Genomic DNA, 18,214 nt, shown 5'->3' on the forward strand with positions numbered 1-18,214 from the left:
GATATCTACTATTTCTCCTAAGTTCTTAATAATAAAATTTTAATAAATTAAAAATGTAAAAGCAAAAATAAACAAAAAGCAAAGGCCATTTTATAAACTAATAATTTTTACAAGGGAAGCTTCACCTTTAAAAGTTATAGATTGAGCTGGAAACACTAGCCTATAATCCTAACTACTCAGGAAGGTCAGGCAGGGGGATTGAAGTTTCAAGAACTGCTGGGGTATAGAGTTAGTTTAAGTTTAATTCCAGCTTAACCAGAAGACTGGGATATGGCTGAATTGTGGAGCAGTCAGCTAGCATGTTCAGGGCCTAAGTTTTATCCCCACTACTGGAAAAGGGAGCTAATATATTCTATTAATTTCTTTATTGATGAATTTCATTTGACTGGATACTTAATGACAAACCACATGAGCTAGAGTAATTTTTATGAACAAATGTTCCTTCCTGATAAACAAAGGTGGGACACTGTGGAACACAAAAACTGTAATAAAAACAAGGTTGTGTCCAGACAGAAGAAGGACAATTACAGTATGTAATGGACATCATTAAATACTGCCTAGAATATTGTTGCATATGTTTCATACTGCAGATATTCTGAGATAACAGAGAAGGTCTGGTTTGCAGCCAGAGGCATCAAGCCATCATGGAGGATGACTCGGTTGCTCTGAACAAAACTGAAGAGCAGAACTAACTCAGCGAGAAAATCAGGGGTTCTCCTCTCTTGTCTTCATACTCCCTGGAACTGGAACTCTAGTCACGTGAGTGACAATATTCAACCCTTTAAGGAACTGACAAAAGGAATCTAATACTCAGGTGTGGTCCAAGGAGCATCAGGTAGAAGCTTATTGGCAATGCAGAGTCTTTGACCCCAATTCAGCTCTACTGAGTCACATGCTGCTGTCAACAGTGTCTCCAGGTGACTCATGGGCACACTAAAATTTGAACAGCCCTGACATCAAGGTTAAAAATGTGGCTTTAAAGTACATGGGTGTTGATTCAATGCTCACTCCCCCTTGGGCAAACTAATTTCCTAATCTCCTTCGCCCATCTGTACTCTGTAGTCATAAGCACCTCATAAACACTATCAGGAGAGACAAATGAGGTAGTTACAGGTAAGGTGTTTATATATAGCACCTGCCTTTTACCAAGCTCTCAATAAATGTTAGCTGTTTTGATTATTTCCTCTCTGTTGAGCAGGGGCAAAGGGAAATAGTGAGGAAGACGAGATCTCTACAGTATCTTTCCCCCTCATTTTTCAACCCTATGCTGTCTGTGAAATAGAAACGATAGCTTCAGGCATGGAGTTGCATATGTATCTGATAATGTCCTGAATTTCTTACTTAAATATTATTTCTTTTTTACATCACTATGGCCAAGTCATTCTGTCTCCTTGAATTTCATTTTCTTCAATAGCATAGGATGGTAACTTCAGCCTATCCAACAGTATTGTGAAGATCAAATGAAATGGTCCAGATGATGCTCTTTTTTCATTAGAACTTTTTTGTAGAAGGGTAGCATGGTGGAAAGATGAAAGGCTACCTAACATGAGGCCCTGAGTTATAACGTCTATAGTTCTAAATGACTAACAGGACCATGCCCCTTTCAGACAGTGGGAAATAACAAGCAGGGCTGTGTTGATAAATGGACAGAGCATATTTATTCAGGAACTATTGCAGTAGAGGAAGAAAAGCCTTGGTATAGATCTGAGTCAAATTCTAATACAACACAGACAAGGAAGGATTTAGAGCTGAAGAGTAAGGTGAGGTCAGTAGATGAGTAAGTATTAGAGGAACCATCACAGGCAGAGGAGTAGTGTCCCAGCTAATAAGATCTCTTGTTAAGATTCTTGGTGAAGGCAAGAAGATCAGACATGGCCTGAGAAATGGGGAAAGAGGGTCTTGGACTGATTCACAGAGGAATCACATATACTGGGTGGATTATCAATAAGCCATTTTAGCAGAACTGAGTCAAAACTGCGTGTTGTAGAAAGACATGGAAAAGTATGAAGATCTAAGAGCACTGAGGAATAAAGTTCAGAAGAGAATGACGCAAGCTCGGTTTAGAGTTGTGTCTACACCAAGGGGAAATGTGAGGCTCTGGTTGCAGACTGGAAGGAGAGGGAGATGACTGCCTCATCACAAACAGAGACCTCTACAGATGGAGCTGGAAACCGCTTTTTAAAAATGGTCCAGACACCTCAGGACTGCTTAACCATCTCAAATGCATTTAATTGTGCAAAGTAGGCCACATACACTCAGAAAGCAGGATAAAAATGAAACAGGCAGAAAAGAAACTTTCTGCTAAATGAGGCAGGAAGAATTGATTACACTGCTTGAACTTTGAAAGACAAAAGATATTGCTGGATGGTGCCAGTGATGGACCAAGGCTGGGAAAGGAGCTGCAGTCCTGCTGGAGGAAATAGCAAATGAAACAGCAGAGCAGGGAAGAGCCTGGGAAGGGAGAATCAAGACACTTCTTTGGGAACTCCAGGTGGGACAGGATTGGAAGGGGATTAGGGAAAGATAAGTCAAGATGAAGCTAAATGAACTTTTCTGTTCCATCCTTAATTTCCAGGAGTGCATGCATGGTCACATGGTGGTTGTGAACTGGGAATTGAACTGGGTGTTGTTGTTGTTGTTGTTGAAATATTGATCTGATATCTATCAATGACCTGAAGCAGAAATTAGTAACAAGACAGAAAAGTAATGAAGTTCTGAGCTCGATTTGTGATACAATGACTTTCCTTATCCACAATTTTGATTTCCAAGTTTCTGTTACCAACAATCAATTACAGTCTGAAAATATTCAATGAAAAATTCCATAAGTAAACAACTCATAAACTGTAAATTGTACATTTTCCTAAGTAGTGTGATGAGGTCTCCTATCATACTAGTCGGTCCCACTTAGGACATGATCTATTTCTTTGCAGTATCCATGCTATCTACACTACCTGCTACTTAATACTTAGTGGCCTTCAGCTTTCTCAGACTGTCTATTATGGTATGGCAGTACTTTATTCAAGCAATCCTTGCTTTATTTAATAATAGATCCAGAGAGCAGAAGCAGTGGAACAAAGAAAATACCCAGGCACACAGCAAGGGAGAGACAGTTTAACTTTGGTGCTATGTGAAATGCTTCAGGACATAGAAGAAAATACATACAGCCTATGTAGGGTTTTGTACTGTGCTTGTTTTTTCACATATCTGCTTAGGCTTAGAACACATCACCACAAATAACAGACAACTCCTGTTGAGGCAGGTCCAGTCCCCTCCTCCCTACACCAAGGCTGAGCAAAGTGTCTCAGCATAGGCCCTAGGTTCCAAAAACCCAGCTCATGCACCAAGGACAGGTCCTGGCTCCACTGCCTGGGGGCCTCCTAACCAGTTCAAGTTAATCAACTGTCTCACTTATCCAGAGGGCCTGGTCCAGTTCCATGGGGGCTCCTCAGCTATTGGTTCACAGTTCATGTGTTTCCACTAATTTGGCTATTTGTCCCTGTGCTTTTTCCAATCATAGTCTCAATATCAAACTCCCTAGGGGAGACCTTGCCTTGGAGGAGGTGAGAATGGGGGGGATGGGGGAGAAAGGCTGGGGGTGGGAGGAGGGAGGACAGAGAAATCCATAGCTGATATGTAAAATTAAATTGATTATAAAATAAAAATATTAAAATAAATAAATAAACAGACAACTCCTGTACTGGAAATGTAAATGCAAGGCATTTGGTAACAAAATCCACTCTGACAGGCTCATACTCAATCTTGCATGTCAGAAAGTTTAGGTGTCCAAGGAAAACAAGAATCACCCCCATCTCCTACTGGACATTACTCTTGCCAAGTTCCATCTTTGGTTATATTTTTATTAAAGGTGATGTGAATGGAAGAGCAAATATTACAAGTTCCTTGTTCTATTTTTACCCCCTGTCCCTGTAGAAAGGAAGAGAAAAAGGAAGAGTTCTATTCATGTGTCATAGTTCTAGACTTATAGTAGTTTGCTAATTATAAGTTCCATTGTCTTGGTCTCAAAAGGAATCCACGAGCTGAACTAAGTATAGTCAGGACTCCCAGACCCCAGTGATTACCCAGCTGCAAAATGTGCAGCCAGAATGACAGGCAGTTTAGTGGTTTGCACGCCAAAAGGCCAAAAGAGTCAAGTCCAATTGTTTCTTGCTTTTTCACAAAAACAACTTTTATTTTTTTTGCAAGACCTGACAATAGTGCTCAAGGCAACTGCATAAAAAACTTTAGTTTCTTCTTTGACCTCCCAAACTGAACTGGATTTTTCCCCATCTATTGAATAGGAGATAATCTTACTTTCAGCTATTCCTGCCTTTCTAATGAATTTTTGAGTTCCATGATTTAAAGATGCTTTAATAGAGACCAAAATTAAACATACTTTGCATGTCTTGTGCATGTGGTAAGGGGATGGCTGTCTGATGTGTAATTCTTTAAGCTGGAGACTAGCTATCTTCATCTCATATCCTCTCTAACCCTGATGTCCACCTGCTTTTTCTCACCTAAAGTCAGTTTATAGACCTGCACAATTAGGCAGGCAAAAATAATAGTCAATCTTGAAACACCTCTTCTATGTGGGTAGACATTCTAAAGGCTTTATAAGTAATATGAAATAAGCAATTGACTTGGTGTCAATTACTCTTTGGGTAGAAATTAATATTAAGGGATGGAAATGCAGCTCAGTGGAAGAGTGCTTGCCTGGCATGCACAAGCAACTGAATTCTATCCTCAGCACTTCAGATAAATAGGTAAGTAGATAGATAGACGGTATGATAGATAGATAGGTAGATAGGTAGATGATAGATGGATGGATAGATAGACAGAGGCAGACAGAAGATAGACAGATGGACGGACAGACAGACAGACAGACAGACAGACAGACAGACAGACAGATAGATAGATAGATAGATAGATAGATAGATAGATAGATAGATAGATAGATAGACTTATAGATCACTAGATAGATAATGCAATGAAGGGTGCTGAAAAATTGGCGTTAGGATTGTTGGTGGTATTTTAAATTACATCATTTTTCACACCATCCATAGTGAAATTTAAAAGCTAACATTGAATTATTTTTCCAACTTGTCTAGTCATACTTTACTTAAATCTTAAATTACTTGGCTGGATTCTTTCTAAAAGATACATTTCTTTAAATATGTTGATGTACACATCAAAGATTTGTTATATACCAGTTTCTGACAAACTTTATATTTCAAAGTATTTTAGGAGATATATAGAATGCTGAATGTTTAACTTTGAAGAGGCAGTTCATTAGCAATAACCTTTGCTGTTAAAAATTTTAAGAAGCCGGGCGGTGGCGCACGTCTTTAATCCCAGCACTCGGGAGGCAGAGCCAGGCGGATCTCTGTGAGTTCGAGGCCAGCCTGGGCTACCAAGTGAGTTCCAGGGAAGGCACAAAGCTACACAGAGAAACCCTGTCTGGAAAAACCAAAAAAAAAAAAAAAAAATTAAGAAAAAGCAATATAGTATAAGGTTATACTGACTCAAGGACCTACTCTTAATAACTGAAAAGGAGGGGCAGGCAACAGGAGCTTTGCATAAGAACTGGCTCTCTCTGCCCCACCTCTAGATCCATTCCATCACCATCTCCACTGGCACAGCTCTGAGCTGCCTTTTTTTTGGTTTTTTTTTTTTTGGTTTTTCGAGGCAGGGTTTCTCTGTGTAGCTTTGCGCCTGTCCTGGAACTCACTCTATAGCCCAGGCTGGCCTCGAACTCACAGGGATCCGCCTGGCTCTGCCTCCCAAGTGCTGGAATTAAAGGCATGCACCACCACCTCCATGAGAATTTTTAATAGTTTGTATTTGTTTTTTTATTTAAAGTAGATAACTATGTCTTTTACTTGTGGGAAGAGTGGAAAGAAGATAAATACAATGTACACTGATGCTTTGTTTAATCAAACGTGAAGATCAATTTCATTTTTGCTGCCTATAATGAAGTACCACAGAGAAAAGTATAGGATAGATGGAATTTGTGGTATTCATTCAGATGAAGTATAAAGGAATTAATGATGGAATACACTCAAGGCATACAATGCGGAACTTATTTATTGAGGGAGTTCTTTAGGGTGATGATGGAAATGTTCTAAGTTCAGAGCAGCAGGCACTGGCTGCCTGTGATTCCTAAGCACTTGGAATGGGACCAGTAAGACTTGAATAAATGAAGTGTTAATTCTCTGGGCTTAATCTAAATTAAAACAGCCACATGTGGCAATGTCTCCCATATTCAACAACAGGTCAACTATCCTGTTTGAAGTTCCTCCTCTGAACCACAGAACACAGAAAATTGTTTGAATGTGTCTTTAAAATGTTCCTAAGGATGGAACAAAGCTACTGCAATTCCAATAGGCATAGAACAGACTAGAACTTTATGCTCTGCTGTGTAAATGAGGTCCTGCTTTCATAGCCACTGAAAGAGGAAGCTGAGATATTCATCATTTAAAAAGTCGCCTGTGACCTCTAAATGGGAGCGATGGACCAGTTTTCATTCTTTACTCCCCACTCTCATCTTTAATCATATGGACCCCTGTCTTTCAATTGCTGTTTTGATTATTTCTGCTCTTGAGCCTAGCATTATTCTCTCTCCTCATCCTTTTATGCTCTTCCACCTTCCTACACTTACCAAGTCCCAAATATTTCAAGGCTTTTGACTTGGCTTTTCTGAAAAGCTTCCATAGATAAATAAGCCCATGAAAACTGTACTCTTTTAGCTTTCTAAAAAAATTCTTAGTATGTTCCAGACAAGCATGAAGGGCATGTGGAGCAATGAGGAACAATGACAACAGCTTCATAGTAGGTGACAACTTACTGTAAGCCGGATGTTTATGTAGCTCCATGAATTCATTTATCTCCTGTAGCTGCACAATGAGATAGTCAAGATGGGAGGGTGTCTGGAGTTTGTAGGTACAATGGTCAATCTTCATCATCAACTTGACTGGATTTATTAAAATCACCATGGAAACGAACCTCTGAGTGTGTTTATGAGGTTTCCCAGAAGGTTTAACTAAGCAGGGAAGTCCTACTCTCAATTTGGGTAGCACCATACCATGAGCCTCTGGTCCCAGACTAAATAATAAAGAGAAAATTAGCTGAGCACCAGCTTCTCTCTCTCTCTCTCTCTCTCTCTCTCTCTCTCTCTCTCTCTCTCTCTCTCTCTCTCTCTCTCTCTCTCTCCTGATTGCAGATTCAATGTGACCAGCTGCCTCATGCTCCTGTCACCAGATTTCCCCCAGTATCATGGACTGTACTTCAAATCATAATCCTTCCTTCCTTAAGCTGTATTTGTCAAAGCAATGGGAAAAAGGTAACTAATACACTGAGGAAAGGAAGATGGACAGGTAAAACACTGAAGGCTTTCAAGACAGTGAGACTCTACTGTATAGTGCATGGAGTTTAGAGTGCCCAAGTGAGCACTAATACCAACCTTGAACTCTAGTCAAGGACAGCGTGTTAACATTGCACCATTAATTATGACAATGAAGCCATGCTAATGTGAGATGTTACTAATAACAAGAGAAAAGATGTCAAATGTGATGGGAACTAGGAAAGAAAGAATGCATGGGAGTTCTCTCTGTTTAAGTTTTCTTCAGCTCTAAAACTACCCTAGTGAATGAATGAACTCTAATAGAATTCAGTGTAAGAATAGAAGGGAATGGAATTGAACAGAGTTGAATAAAATGAATAGGATAGGATAGGATAGGATAGTGAATAGTAGAGTCCTACGTGCACCATGTATCCTATGACTATCACTGTAGGAAACACAAGCTTTTGAGATGCCTACATGTGTATGTGTTGACTTTCATGTAGACATCAGTAAGTTATAATATCATTATATATGTATGCATATGTGTGTATGAATATATACATTTAAATATTACCACAGAAAAGAAGTAAAAAAAATACAGGCTGGCAAAACCCCATTTTAAGGGATCTCTGCAAATACCTACTTCCCACCTGACTGAAAGTTAATCAGGACTCTAGCAATGATTATGAACCAACCTCATACAAGAAGTCTTTCAACCACAGACTAGTAGATATGACATATGATTGGCATAATGTGTCTATTTCTGAAAATGATCATACATAATAAGAGGCTTTATGGAGGCCTCTCACTATGGGAAATAAGAAAATAAACCTGCAAAATGTAGATGACAAAATGCTTTGTCAGGACAATTCCCAACCTTCCTGACTGTGTATACTAGCATTCTTTCCACACTTCAATACAAACCTGGGAGTATCTTGATTATTCTTTTTATTCTCACAAAACTGAATTACAGTTTGTCAGTGGTATCAGGGCTGCCATGTAGGAGATTCTTATAGAAACCGTGAATGTCGAAATGATTTTGTTCTCACTATGATCCACCAGCCTCATTCAGGATTATGAAATGAGTTAATACAAGACTATTTTTGGATTGGCTCAAGTTTAGTATACAACCATATCACCTAGAGTGGGCCATCTACAGAGATCATGTTTCTTTGAAGGAGATGAAAGTCCATTGATATTTTGGATGCTAGCTTGGCAAACACACAGGAGGAGACCTTGTCACACCCCAATGTTCTAGCCAGTCAGTGGGTGAGGTAGACTCAGGAAACGAAAAATCTACTCTAGAGATTCAGGTGCCTCAGCACCTATGCAGACCTTTATGTGCGAAGATTTTTGCATGATCTCCACAGTGCTATGGAGCCCTTGTTTTTGTTCCTCATGCCACCATAATAGGGTTCCATGAGCACACTCCCTCAGCTACTCTGGGATTGACTGTCATTCAGCTGTGTGATAGGCCTTCAGTGTGAATGTAAAACAGTAATTGAGAGGCCTTCTGAAGAAAGCTGAAATATAAAGGGGAGGGGGAAGCAAATTTCTCAGAGATACGTTCTTATTCTGTCTCTTGCATGCACCATCTCCAATGAGTACGCACATGACAGTCAAACCATCTAGTAGTGTTCTCCCTCCACTGCAGGCTTCCACACATTGCTCTGTGTTTCTCTGTGCCCAAACTCCCTTGTCTCCAGCACCTTCCTACAGAAACACTACCCAGCTCTACTTTTTCCCTTCCCCTGTTTAATGAGAACTTGCCCCTATGTAACTCTACTGTAAAAACTTTTGTGCCTTCTCAACCTAAAAACAATATGCAATAGTATTTAATATCCTATTACATTGAAATTTAGGAATTTATGGAGCTAGAGAGAAACCTAAGCAATTAAAAGCATTTGCTACTCTTGCAGAGAACTGGGGTTTAGTGCCTAGAAGCCATACCAAGTGATTCACAACTGCCTATAACTCTAGCTCCAGGGACTCAAACTCTTTCTTCTGGCCCTCTTGAGCAACTGCATACAAGCACACAGATACACATACTCTCTCTCTCTCTCTCTCTCTCTCTCTCTCTCTCTCTCTCTCTCTCTCTCTCTCTCTCTCACACACACACACACACACACACACACACACACACACACACACACACGCACGCACACGCACACGCACACGCACACACGCACGCGCTCACACACACACACACACACACAAATGAAACAAAAATAAAATAGTTAAGGTCTTTTGGGGAGGTAGGAGGCAGGATTTGTGCAGAATCTCTACCACCTAATTTTATTGAGCATTGCTACTTTAAAAAGCCTTTCACTTAAGGCCAAGTCCTTTTTAAAAAGGGACTCCTGGTTTTGTACACTGGTTTAATAAAATGCTGATTGGTCAATAGCCAGGCAGGAAGTATAGGTGGAACGAGCAGATAAGGAAAATTCTGGGAAGAGGAAGGCTGAGTCAGGAGACGCCAGCCTGCTGTCTAGGGAGCAGCGTGTAATGGCACACAGATAAAGCCACATGTTCCGTGGCAACATATAGATTAACAGAATTGGGCTGAGTTTAAGTGTAAGAGCTAGTCAGTGGTGGACCTGAACTAATGGCCTAACAGTTTTAATTAATATAAGCCTCTATATGTTTACTTGGGTCTGAGTGGCTACGGACCAGGAACGACACAGGAAAACTTCTAGCTACATGAGTCCCTTAAGTTTAGTCTGAACATTTCTTTTAATTACCTAAAGACCCCCTCTATCATTGAGTCTCCTGCCCAGAACATTACTGTTGCCCTGGGGATAAAGCATGCATGTCTGAAAATTGACACTGGGGCTCCCCCTGTCAGGTTCTAAGTACATTTCTGTCTTGTCTTGTTCTGTGGTCACACAGTGCATGTCGTCTTCATTTTTTGCTTAGCCCTTGTTTGTGTTCTGGCCCATCCCCGAGGCACTTCCCTTCTCTGTTGTTTTATGAATTATGGTCGTGTATCGAGTTCTGGCTTACAGTCCACCACTTCCTTCCTTCTCAGTCTCTCTGTGAATCTGTGCCATTACCACAACCCCATAGTGCCCACTGCCAAAACCATTGCATGCCACAAAATACAAGCAAAGTAGATGTCACATGGCAAATATTTGTATCTGCCTCAAACGTGTATACTATGACATTATTATCTCACTGCACTTGTAGTGTAATTATCTTTTGCCCAAAAGACAGCATGCACTTTCAAAAAAACAAGCCAGACTCACACTTGGTTAGCCTACCAAGACTCCTCAAGACTCGTTTAGAGTAATTAAATAAAAATCTCAAGGCAGGTGCAGAGGTCTGTGGTTTAAGATTTCTTTTTGATGGGGTCAACAGTCAGACTCTTTTCTCTGTGCTGCTTTTTATTTTAAAGGTGAAACATTTACAAAAGATAATAGCAAAAATATGAAGGAACTGTGTCTGTGGGGAAATTCGTGTTCTGCAGCCATCCAACTTTATATTGCTTAGTCTTGGAAACACAGGTGGATGTCTATGTTCTAGAATCACATGAAAAACAATTCCTAGCTCATCCACCAAGGATTGATTGGTTGCTATAGAAAAAAATTCTAATTTGCCCCCTCAGAGTGTGGCTGCAAAAGCTTATGTTCTTTCCTGATCATTAGGACATATTTTTTGTTCAGTCTTCCTCATCAGAAAAAATCATTTGGGGGCTTCCTCAAAAAAAAATATATATATAGACCTAGTGATAATGGGATCAGGAGAAAAATACATATTCCATTTTATGTAACACCAAGAAGCTGAAAGGAACCTTCGTTTCTCCAACAGGCATCTCAGGCTGCAGATTGAACCATCTCTTCCCCATCCTTAATCAGTTTCTGTTGGGAATCACTGTATTCTGAGCTTCAGTCACACAGAGAGGTCATGAGCCCTTAAGATGGAACCTGTGGTCATTCAGTGTCCACTCAAGGAAAAGCTCAGGTCCACAAACTCACACCCTGCTCCTGTACTGTCAGCTCAGAGCCAACTTGCCCCCAGTCCAGACACAAATTTTGATGTGTTAAAAGGTGAAGACAGGGTGAGCTTAATTAAGTCCAATTTTCCTTCTTTTTAAGGGTGTTACAGTCTTTCTTTGTCTTGGCTACATTGAATTGGTTTCTTTGTTCTGTTTGCAGCTCACAGCCTGTTGAAAACGTGTTGTCTCTCTGTCACTGCTTAGTTTTCTCCAAAAAGACTTACTTTTGCTGGCCGGAATTTACTTTGTTTCTCTTACTTGCTGAATGAATTGCTTTTTATTTTATTACATTTATTTTTCTATTTTATGAGGGGTGAGTGAGTGCTACCATGCAGGTGTAAGGGTCAGAGGAGGTCAATTTGTAAGATTGCATTCTCTCCTTCTACAGTGGGAGTCCTGAGAATTGAACTTAGGAGATACCACTTGGCAGCAAGTGTCTTTACCCACTGAGCCATCTTCCCAGCCTACTGGATGACATTATTTTAAGAACACTGAACTTCATTCTTGCTAATTTGAAGAATAACATTAGGAGACTAGATTTTCTTTAAATTGTTCAAATCTGGCCTTATTCTTGTTGCACACATCATAACTGGATTACAAGTGTCCGCTGAGTGTGTTCTACAGTGCTTGAAGTGTTTTTGCATTCCTTCCTGTGGTGTGAGGGAGTTACTGTTACTAAATACTCCTGCCAGCATTGATGTTCTTATTCAATGGGGCCCTTCTGCTCAGCTGTGAGGTTATCTTATTGCAGTTTTAGTTTGCATTTCCTAATGACTGGACTGGTCCAGTATCCTTTCCATGGGATAACTGTACCCCTCAAAATCTGTTCACCATTCCTTCAACTGTTGAGAAAGCTAGTTCTCCTTCCTCTGCCCACTGAATAAAAATGTCTCCAAAATAGAAAGCCCAGATGTGAGCTTCTTATCTTGGTTCATCATCGTCCTGTACTACCTGTCCTTGGAAACATGTATTTCATATATTCACATAGTTGATATGCTTATTAAGAGAGTATACAGATCATATCCTATCTTGTTGCTTTATCATAACCTTTATCTTTATCTACATTTTCAGGTAAAAAGCCACATAAAGAATGTTCTAGGTGCCAGGCAGTGGTGGCTCATGCCTTTAATCCCAGCACTTGGGAGGCAGAGGCAGGTGGATCTCTGTGAGTTCAAGGTCAGCCTGGTCTGCAGAGCAAGATCCAGGACAGGCACCAAAACAACACAGAGAAACCCTGTCTTGAAAAAAAAAAAACAAACAAACAAACAAAAAGAATGTTCTAAGGTTTTTTTGGTTCATTGAGAACCAAATCCAGAAAGCTCAGGCCATACTGCATAAAATAAAGGTCCACAACTTACTACACCCAGGCTCACTCTGTGGCAGAGAGGAAAGGAAAGGCATGCTGCTTTGCAGAGTTTAGGAAAATTTTACAAAATTAGAAAGACCATCTCATCTTCATGTATATTTTATTAATTTTAATTGTAGTCAATGTAACCTGTGTTGTGACTACTGAGATAAAATTTGGCATACTGATTATTGTTTGAGAATTGGTATATAGTTTAATTTTGGAAGAATCGCACAAACTTAGGTCTAAATCATATTTCTACTTCCTCTGCATGTTCAGTGAATTAGCCTCTCAAAACAATGGTGATTTTATTTGTAAGTGACAACAGTGCTATCTGTTTCCTAGATGGTTGGAATGACGGATAGCATGCTAATGACTACATGGGAAATGGTGTCTTTACCCTCTGTCTGCCTCTCTAACCTCAGCTCTTGCATTAGATGCTTTTCTGACAAATACAACTTAGAAGTGTAAGGGTTGAATTGTGGCTTACCATTTGAGGGGATCATGACGGGGAAGACATGACAGGAGGAGCAGGCAGCTGCTGGTCACATTGCATCCACAGTCTGGAAGTACACAGCAATGAAGCTTGAATAGATAGCCTTCTGGTTTTGATGCAGTCCAGGACTGAATCTCAGGAAACGATGTGGTCTACTTGAAGGGTGGGTTTTTCCACCTCAATTAACCCAATCAAGACACTAGCTCACAGACATGTCAGAGTTTTGTCCCTGATGATTCTAGAGCAATGGTTCTCAACCTTCTTTATGTTTTAACCCTTTAATATAGTTCCTTGTGTTGTGGTGATACCTCAACTATAAAATTGCTTTGTTGCTACTTCATAACTGTAATTTTGCTACTGTTATGAACTGTAATATAAATATCTGATGTGAAGGATATCTGATATACAACCTCCAATGGGGTCATGACCCATAGGTTGAGAACCACTGTTCTAGATCCTATTAAGCTGGTCAGTGTTCATCATCATATCTACTACCTTCTCACTGAAGACTATTTCTTGCATTAATTTATCCATTTGACTTAATTCTAGTACAAAGTGCCTAGACCCTTCATTTCATTTCAGAATTTACGTGCAGAGAGATTGTCATTTACAAGAAAAGCCACCAGTCTGGGAACCAAGATCTGGATTCATTTTCAAAGTTCTGAGGTTAGACCTGTAGACCCCCAAAATGTCTTCAAGTGTCTACACAATCAAATAGGAAAGCCACTTGAGATAAATACTTTTCTATAACTCAGAATGCTATTTCTAGTCTTCCTTTTTTGAAATGCCTTACTGACTCTTCTCCCCACAAAACTTAGTTTCTTAAGACAAGACATTTTGATTTGTTTCTCTACTTCTTTGATTTGGTGTCAAGTAATAACTCAGCTTAATCTCCAACCTGTTAAAATCTGCCCAAGAACAACAAGCTTGCTTCCTGTGGTAAAATGAATAGTCTGTGAAGCAATTGGAGGATGCAAACATTTCCATCACTGTGCATCTGGGTGTGCTGCCATTTGGACTCTGTCTTATACTGGTCTCTGTTTTCTGGGTATTATTGCTTGTAGTCTGCCTGGAAATTGGTTTCTCTCTCAAGGGAATATGAAGCAGGAACTGCCTTTTTAAGCAATCATTCTTCTTTAAAGCCACAATAATCCCTACTATGTTATAGGGTATCAGAAAGCCTATAACAAGCATAGAGTTTCTTGATTGGAAAAGCACCAGCAATATAAATTTATATCCTCTTTCATGAGGGCAAGGCAAAACTCAAAGATTTTCTCATCCCTTGCCTTCATGGTGAGAAATTGAACTGAGAAAAATATTCTAGTCAGTTCTACTTGAAGAGTTTTAAAAAGTGGTGAGGAGGTCGGGAAAAGAAGTAAAAGGATCCTCTGCTCCCTTGCAGCCTCGGCAGTTTCATTTCTTATCCTGAGGAGACTCATCAGGGCTCCTTAGAGACTTCACTGTTCTGATATAGGAGAGAGCTTCTTCTTTGTTTTCTAATCACTGAATCACCGTGCCCACTTTATCCATTGTCACTTGTTACCTACATGTACTGGCCTCTTTTGCACTCTGACAGTGCACTCTTTTGACATTGGGACATGACATTGTCATCTATGACGTTCACACCAGAGAACCATGTAATCAAGTCACCACGCACAATCACACAAAGGTCTCTTTCTGTTCTAAGTAAATTCATGATTTTGTGCGGAGTCACATCCACAACACATCAGCTACAGGAGTCACACCTGGAACTCTTAACTTTGTCACAGTCTCTTGTACCCACATGACTTCATGAAAGCCACTAAAGTACTAAGACTAAAGAAGTGATCACTCAAAGATGGAGAGATGGCTTAGCCATTAAGAGTGTCAGCTTCTCTTCCAGAGGACCCAAGTTCAGTTCCCAGCACCTACATCAGGTAGTCCACAGCACCCCGTCACTCCAAATCCAAGGGATCTGATACCTTCTTCTGGACTCCAGGGGCATCTGCACTCACATATGATCTTAACCACATGCACATATGAACATAATTAAGAATAAATAATTAACACATAATAAAGAATAAACATACACCTAAATAAAATAATATACGTTATTATAATACTTAGTATTTATTTGTTTGTCATAAGTTTATTATATATTATTTATTATATTTATTATAATAAAATAGACACTTTATAAAGCTTTAAAGAGGTGGAAGCTTCAAGGACAATCAAAGGCTCATGTGAGACAATGCAGCTTGCTGTGGGGATGGGGAATTACAGCTGGATTCACAAAGACCATTTTCTTATGATCTTTACACAATACAGTCAACAGACACGTCTGCCATATGGCTGTTACTGGTACTCAGTGTCAGATGTGGACCTATAGCATATAGCATGTTCATGGATATGAAATCAGGAAGGGTTATGGCAGAGACAGATGGCGCATGCCCAGAGCCTGCTCTTCAGCACACAGAAGCAAGGTCCTTGCTGACATGAGATAGGACAATGACTCCGGTCACTATACCCATGCTTCATTGTGCTACATGCACATGCTAGTATAAATTTCCATACATGAAACCTATCATTCAATCAGAATTCCATCTCCCAGTGTGGGAATCCCATGATCCTAGCTATTCTTTTATCCTGTTCTAGGTTTATTTATTTATTCTTTCTATATTTGTTTAATGTTCTGCTTTCATAGTTACATACACCTAATTTCTTTCTACAAGGAAAGTTTAGACACCAAGGTCCTTAACATGTTAGACTGGTTGGTTGGTCCTACCTGAAATAGGAAAGTAAATCCTACAGCATGTGCTTACTATCCGTGTAAGAATCTAGGCTTTGAATCCATGGATGTAATTCATTCCTGTTAATTAACAAGAATGGAATCTGATTGTTATTGCTATTGTTCTTCAAGTTTGGGACTGAATCAGGAGCTCATGCATCCTAAGCAAGGCCAAACACTCTATCACTGAGCTACATCCCAAGCTTCCCCAACTATGGGCTTTTTGGTTTTGAGACAAGATCTTGCTAAGTTGCTTAGACTGGCTTTGAACTAGCTCTATAGCCTAATTGGGGTTTAAGTTTGTGATCCTCCTGCCTTAGCTTCCTAAGTAGCTAGGACTGCAAGTATGTATCACTAGGCCTAGCTCCGAATATGTTTTAAAGTATTAAATTCCTGTGTTCGTGATGGCCCTGTCTTGTTGATTTAAAAGTATTTCTATTTTGATATTGTGATGCCTGAGGACCTTTCATTTACTGTTAATGGTAAAATAAAAAGAAGAATACATCAGTTTTTTTTAAAAGGGACAATTCTGCTCATGTGATAATTCAGACATGAGATAGCACTAGTACTCTGCTTAGTTTGAAGATGAATGACATCAGCTTCTTGCCTCCTGACTACCAAAACCAAGTAGTCATACTTAGGGAAAGCTGAGTATATAAGTACTGCAGACTTGGTGACCACACAGAGAAATTGATGACTAGTTCCTTGGTATCAATGACTTTGCAATAATTTTATCCTATATGAACAATGATATAAATATGACACAAAACACTAAAAAAGGTATCCCTCTATATGTATGTATGTATGTATTGTGTGTGTGTGCATGTGTGTGTGTAACTTGTAGTCCCTTAGTCAATATAATTGAGACTCTGGTTGAGCATTGTGTGAATATAAGGTAGATACAGACACATAGACAAGTGGGAGGGAGGGAGGGAGATAGATAGATAGATAGATAGATAGATAGATAGATAGATAGATAGATATTCATAGATAGATGATAGAGACAATAGATGAGATAATTAATTCGAAAGAAAATATATAAACTCAGATCTTCATGCTGCCAAGACAAGCACTTTACCAGCTGAGCCCTCCCTCCAGCCCCAATCATGACTTTTGATAAGGAAATATTTGACAATTCTTGTTTAAGCTGCTTCAATAATAATAATAATAATAGAAATAACAATGGGTGGTGTGCATGTAAATATTGGCTGAATAAAGGATCTGAATTCAGGTTTACTTGGAGGACTGTCATTGAGGCATTGAGTTTTAGGAGATAAGGACGTAAAAATTCAAGTGAAGGCAGCAGAGCTCTGTTTCTCCATTCCCTGCTGGCCTGCTGTCCACTCTGACAAGACATCGGTTTGGTCTGCTTCCCTGAGTGGAACTCATAGGCTAAAATCTTCCTGACCTGTCACACAAATTGCTATTCAGTCTGTCTCCCAATCTCACTTTACTGTCAGGAACAAGGAGAAATTAGACAGATTAGATAGGAGCAATGACATTATGGTATGGTTAATTGTGTGTCCCCAAACCTCTCCTTTCTGTATTTGCTTGATTCATCTGGAAATAATAAATCAAAGTGGATGGATTTCCAAGCACAGTATTAGAGGAGTATGTGCAGCTGGAAAGCATATAGATAGAAATTTCTTTTGTGGCTCATACATATTGATGACCTCACTTCTCAGCAATGCATAGTATAAACACAGATATTTATTTGAACTTCAGCAGAGACACATTCTTCCTATTGAGTTCATGAAGCATTGTTTTAGCAAGTGAGATCTCTCCTTTAGGTTTAAACCACCCATGTGCAGTAGATATTCCATTTCTCATTGGAAGAGAAGACCATGATGTCATAGGAAGGATCTCTTTAGAAAAAAAATCACCCTTGGACATATGGTGACATTATTATAGTCATGATTTCAAGTGAAACCAATAAATTCAAAGCACATTAAAGCTCAGTGGAAATAATGGTTCCAAGGCAGTGTTCTGGGTAAATGACACATTCAGCTTTTCCTTATAAGATTGACTTTACTTTTCTAATTAAGTGTATGTGTCAGTTGTGTGTGTATATGAGTACAGGTGCCTTTGGAAGACAGAAGAGGACATCAGATCCCCCTGGAGCTAGAATTACAAGCATTCATGAGTTGCCCAGTGTCAGTATTGGGACTCAAACTTGGGTGCTCTGCAAGAATAGTACATGCTCTTAACCTCTAAGTCAGGTTTTATTCTTTACACTAGGGAGAAAAGTATTCAAGGCAATATATTTTTAAAAAAAA

The 18,214-nt window shown here is 39.6% G+C and overlaps 1 protein-coding gene across 17 annotated transcripts in view; it reads left to right on the forward strand.

Annotated features, from left to right (window-relative positions):
* Chrm3 (cholinergic receptor muscarinic 3) overlaps positions 1-18,214 on the forward strand; it is a 474,104-nt gene that overhangs the window by 231,779 nt on the left and 224,111 nt on the right. For 2 of the 17 annotated variants that reach the window (XM_052728171.1, XM_052728169.1), the window contains one exon: positions 591-759. The exons of the other annotated variants lie outside the window; for them this stretch is intronic. The gene's annotated coding sequence lies outside the window, so the exon portion shown is untranslated. The remainder of the gene's footprint in view (positions 1-590; positions 760-18,214) is intronic. 17 annotated transcript variants of the gene reach the window in all.

Source organism: Peromyscus californicus, unplaced genomic scaffold, assembly GCF_007827085.1.
Source record: "Peromyscus californicus insignis strain IS unplaced genomic scaffold, ASM782708v3 Scaffold_8__1_contigs__length_139910024, whole genome shotgun sequence".
NCBI lineage: Eukaryota > Metazoa > Chordata > Mammalia > Rodentia > Cricetidae > Peromyscus > Peromyscus californicus.